This window comes from Rattus rattus, chromosome 6, assembly GCF_011064425.1.
Source record: "Rattus rattus isolate New Zealand chromosome 6, Rrattus_CSIRO_v1, whole genome shotgun sequence".
NCBI lineage: Eukaryota > Metazoa > Chordata > Mammalia > Rodentia > Muridae > Rattus > Rattus rattus.
This window is the reverse complement of record NC_046159.1, coordinates 154,346,842-154,352,330: the sequence shown is the minus strand read 5'-3', so window position 1 is coordinate 154,352,330 and position 5,489 is coordinate 154,346,842. Positions and strand designations below refer to the sequence as shown.

Sequence of the window (5,489 nt, the reverse complement as noted above, 5' to 3'; positions counted from 1 at the left end):
AGGCTTTACCTTTGATGTAGGGAAACAGTCTTCGTCTACGATTCTTGGATGCACAGTGAAACCTGGGAAGTGAATCCACCTCTTCCCAAGGCCATCCCTACTGTCTCCAAGGACAAAGAACGATCACCTCCAGCAGCTACTTTATAACATTGAGTTTCGGGGGCAGAGTAAGATGTCTACCTGTGGTCAAGTCTAGCGCCAAGCTGAGTGGAGGGTTTTAGTCTACACGTCACTCCTTGGCTGAAATGGCTTGTAAGTTTTGCTAGGGGGTCTGTGAACCAGGCTCCCAAGTTTGTTTTCCAGACAGCGAGAACCTAATTTGAGTATCTCTTTTGGACCTACACTCATTGGTCCAATGGCAGCCTTTGCCATAACGCCTGCACACCCCTGGAGGTCTGGGCCATCTTTCTGGTTCTTATTTAGAAGAACCATTGTCCTTGGAGATGCATTGTTCGCAATTAAAGCACTGGGCACGTTGATACTGGAAACCTCTAGCTCCAGCTTGGCCAATGGCACGGTACACATTAGAACCAATGTCAGTCCTGTCCCTTGTCCATTCATCCACAAGCACTCCTCATGCCTTTAATGGCCTAATAGCTTTTTTATAGTCAGTATTCACACTTTCAAACACCAAGGTTTCTATCAATGTCTGTCTTACATCAGTGTTCGATAAGGCTTTGTTCACAGCTAAGACTAATCTTTGTGAAAAAAAGAAATTAAAAATTAGTGAGAGCCTTGTATAATCTTTGTAAATGAGGTGGACTTTTTCCCAGGTTCCTCAACCTTGTCCCAAGCTCTTAACACCACTAAGCGACGCTGTTCTATAGTAATGCCATCAATTAGATCTGTTCTTGTGTATCAGAGTACTGCCCTTCAGCCAGCAACTAGTCTTTTACTATCTTCATCCCCTTGCTCTATTTCCTTTTTTTAAAAAGATTTATTTATTTTATTTATATTATTTATATGAGTACACTGTAGCAGTCTTCAGACACACCAGAAGAGAGCATCGGATCCCATTACAGATGGCTGTGAGCCACCATGTGGTTGCTGGGAATTGAAATCAGGACCTCTGGAAGAGCAGTCAGTGCTCTTAACCACTGAGCCATCTCTCCGGTCCACTCTATTTCCCCACCCCACCCCCAGCTTTTAGAAACTTTATTTTCCTTCCACCTTTCCCCCCTTTGCTCAGGTCTCTGCAGAGCAACTCAGGACCAATCAGTGCTGGATCCAATCCACTCACTGGCCTTTTCGTGGTAGTTGCTGACCAATCCTCGGTGGCTGGGCTTCTTCACTGCAGAAGTCACTGCAGTCTTCTGTGTGCATACCCTCAGACCAGTCGGCCACATCAGGCTGAGCAGCAATGAACTCAGAAGCTGGTGAGGTCCGTTCACCCCGGAACTCCTCCTTGGTCACAGCCTTCTCAGCAGCAGCTCGCTCCTCCTTAGTCTCCTCTGGGTCTCTGTAGAAGTAAAGATCAGGCATAACCTCCCACGGGTGCTCACGGGAGATAGTACCTCGCATGCGCAGTACTTCCCGGGCCAGCATCCACCACATCAGACCCACTGAGTGAGCTCCCTTGTCGTTGCATGGGATGGCAATGTCCACATAGCACAGAGGAGAATTTGTGTTACACAGAGCAATGGTGGGCAGGTTGACATAAGAGGGGCTGTGAGGGGCTGGTGGTCAGCCCTGGGATCAGTCACCACTAGAAGCCATGGCTCCCTGAAGATCTGGTTAGTGAAGGTCCCAGGTGCAAAGCGACCAGCCATTGGAGTGGCTCCCGGGGCAGCAGTGAACTCCAACACAGCTCGCTGGCCGGTGTTCCTGGAGGAGATGACGCTGATGTCAGCAGGGTTCTCAATGGCAACTGTTGTTGTAAAAATATAAAAATAAAATGCTGTCTTTTATCCTACACTAGATCGGTCACCGCAGTGCCCAAGATATCTGCTAGATATCTTGGCAGAAACACATCCCAATTCCGAGGTGGCCCAGTGTCTCTAGCGGCCACATACTTTCCTACACTTAAATCGATACATGAATGAACACACAACCCTTTGATCCAATAGATAAGATATAATTGCCCACCTAAACGTACAATACCCTGTACACATCCATCCCTTAAGAACATTCATAACAACTTGTAAAGGTACAGCGTGGAATCTTAGCATCAGCCTCGGTGTTGACCCGCGGCTACTCTCTCGTCTCCCCTCTGCTGTCCTTTCCGTCCCAGTCTCCTCCCCTCCCTCAAACTTTTCTCCCGCCCATCCTTCCTTCTCGTCCAATGACAGGCCTCATTCTATCTTGTACCTGCCTCACCTGTGACATCATCCCACAGGCAACAATAGTGCAAGCAGTAAGTAACAGCTTCTCCCAGGTCCTCTTCAGATTATAACATCACCTTTCCTTTTGTAGATGTGCTGCTCCACCTGAAAGTCAAGGTTGGTGCCACGTAAGTGGGTTCCTGCAGCGAGCAATTTGAGGACATCTTCCTCCATAAGCTGCAGGACATCAAGGGCTCCAGACATCATGTAAGTTTCCCCTTTAAGTTACAACGGGAACCAAGAACAACATCTTATGGGCCAGTCCCTGGGTAGCATGGAAAAGCCCCTTGTTCTATTTCACTGTTCAATATTTCAGTTTCTTCCCTCCACCATGTTAACCACTGCACCAACTGACCAGCCTCTAGTATAGCCGTTACCAATCTCTTCCAGTCTTGCAGAATAATAGTATTTTGACTATCCCAGTTATTTAGAGTTTGTTTCACATAAGGCAAGTGCATCCCATATGAAATATGGTCTCTTTAAAACACCCTACATCTATTCTATAGACTACCATCCTATCTCATCATAACCTTGTTCCATATATATAGCATATGCTATACAAATACTGGGAAAGCTGGTGAAGATCTTATAACTCTGGCCCCTCCTTTAAGTATGGCAGCAGGTTGGTTCAAGATTAATCCTTTCCTTTATATCAGGCTGTTTCAGTTTTGTTCTCCTGATTTCGCAGCTTTTCTCTGATTCGACTGCCCTCCACCAGTCTTTCCTTCTTTCCTACTGCTCTCTTGCACGTCACCAGGACAGAGTCCTTTTGTTCTCTCTTCTACACTGCTCTTCCCTTTCCAAGTGTTTCCATCTCCACCCACAAGTTCTCCAGTTGTACTTCCAACTCTACAAGACTTTCAGAAAAGAGAGAGCAGAGTAACCCCATCTATTTTCCCATTTCAGTCACTTTTTCTTTCTCAGGTCCCTCCATTTCCATGCTCAATTTTCCAACTGCTCAGCTAGTTTTGCAAGCTTTTTTCTTTTTTCTTTTCTTTTTTTTTTTCGGAGCTGGGGACCGAACCCAGGGCCTTGTGCTTGCTAGGCAAGTGCTCTACCACTGAGCTAAATCCCCAACCCCCAAGCCTTTTAAAAACAAAATATATGAATGTCTTAGTTAGGGTTTTACTGTTGTGAAGATATACCATGACCAAGACAAGTCTTATAAAGGACAACATTTAAATGAGGTTGGCTTACAGGTTTAGCGGTTTAGTCCATTATCATCAAGAAGGGAGCATGGCAACATCCAGGCAGGCATGGTGCAGAAGGAACTGGGAGTTCTGCATCTTAATCTGAAGGCTGCTAGCAGAATACTGACTTCCATGCAGCTTAGATGTGGGTCTTAAAGCCTACACCCATAGTGACACACCTACTCCAACAAGGCCACACCTATTCCAATAGGGCCACACCTTCTAGTAGTGCCAGTCCCTGGTCTGAGCCTGTATAAACCATTACAGTCTACTCCCTAGTCCCCATAGGCTTGTTCAAACATATGAGTCTATAGGGGCCATACTTAAACGTACTATAATGCAAAATACACTTAGTCCAACTTCAAATATTCTATAGCAATCTCAACCATGTTAAAAGTCCAAAGTTCAAAGTTTCTTCTAAGATTCTTCTGATCATTTTACTGTAATGCCCAAAGCAAGACAGGAAACCAGCTGGGAAAACTCCAAACTCAGCCTCTCCATGTCTGATTTAAAGAAGGTCTCAGACCTCCAGCTCCCTTTTCATCTTTGTAGACAGCAATAAACTTCTTTCTCCTGGGATGGATCCACTCTCTGTTAGCAGCTTTCCTCAGATGATAGCCCGTGGCTCTGGCATCTTGAACATTTTGGAGTCTCCAAGGTAACTTCAATGTTAGAGCTTCTTGTTTCAATGTCTGAGATCCACACATGATCTTCTGGGCTCCTCCAAAGGGCAGGCATCACTTCTCCAGCTCTGCCCCCTTGTAGCACTCTAGGCTCTGGTTGACTTCACTCTACTGCTGCTGCTGTTCTTGATGGTCATCCCATGGTACTGGCATCTCCAATACATTGGGGTCTTCTGCTGCAACTAGACTTCACCAATAGCCTCTCATAGGCTTTCTTTATGGTGCCAAGCCTCAAGTCCTTTGCATGAATCCTTCATGACTGGACCATCAACTGCAACTAAGGCTGCATCTTCACCAATGGTCCCCCATGGCCTCTCAACTGCTCTTCATGACCCCTTCATGTCTTCAAAACCAGTACCACTTGGATGACTCTTACACATTACCAAGCGCAGCTGCATCACAGGGTACAACCTTGGCTGTCTCTGGAACACAGCTTCTTTGTTGTCTCGGAGAATACTTCCCAGAAGATTTCACCTCAGTGATGCTGGTCTCTTTTTAATCACCACTAATTTCTTAGCTCCAGCTAACCGGCATCAATTGTCCCAATAGTTCCTTCTATTCTTGACTCAAAAGTCAGAGCCACATCAAAGTTGCTGAGTTCTCCTGTTTGCTGGGGCTGGAACATGCCCTTTCCCCCTTCTATTACACTATCACTAGCTTTCTGTTTTTCAACTCCTTTACTACCTAAGCCTGGCTGTCCTGGATTTTGCTGTGTAGACTGACCTTGAACTCAAAGATCTGCATGTTTTTCTCCTGGGATTAAAGGTGTGGTTCACCAATCCTGGACTTAAGCTTTTCTTTACCTAGAACTTGTTGTGTTCTATTCTAAGATGGCCTTGAACTCAGAGATCTGTTTGGTTTTGCCTCCGGGGATTAAAAGCTTGTTCTACCATGCTTGAACCTAAACTTAGCTGGATCTTGCTCCAGGTTCGAAATTCCCTTAATTTAATTTAATCTCCTTGAACACAGGATTCAACTTCATTTCAATTCCCAGTGCCCCTTTAAAGCCATATATTTTATATTTTTCCTTTCTAAGCTTGTTATTGTTGTTCAAAATGCTCTTCATGAGACCTAACCAGAGAACAAAGTCTCTGCTGGGCTTTATTGAAATTTTCTTTGTCAATGTAACTAATATAAATCTCATTACCTTAGCCTCAGCTATATTCTTCATACAAGGGTGAAAAGGAGCCACATTCTTCACCAAAATCCCACAAAAACGGTCTCTAGGCCACATACTGAAATTCTCCACTGAAACCTCTTGGGCCAGGTCTACACAGTTCAAATGACTCCAGCAA

The 5,489-nt window shown here is 45.2% G+C and overlaps 1 pseudogene; it reads right to left on the bottom strand.

Annotated features, from left to right (window-relative positions):
- Positions 1–1,205: 1,205 nt before the first annotated feature.
- Positions 1,206–2,525, bottom strand: LOC116903019 (annotated as a pseudogene).
- Between the last annotated feature and the right edge of the window lie 2,964 nt (positions 2,526–5,489).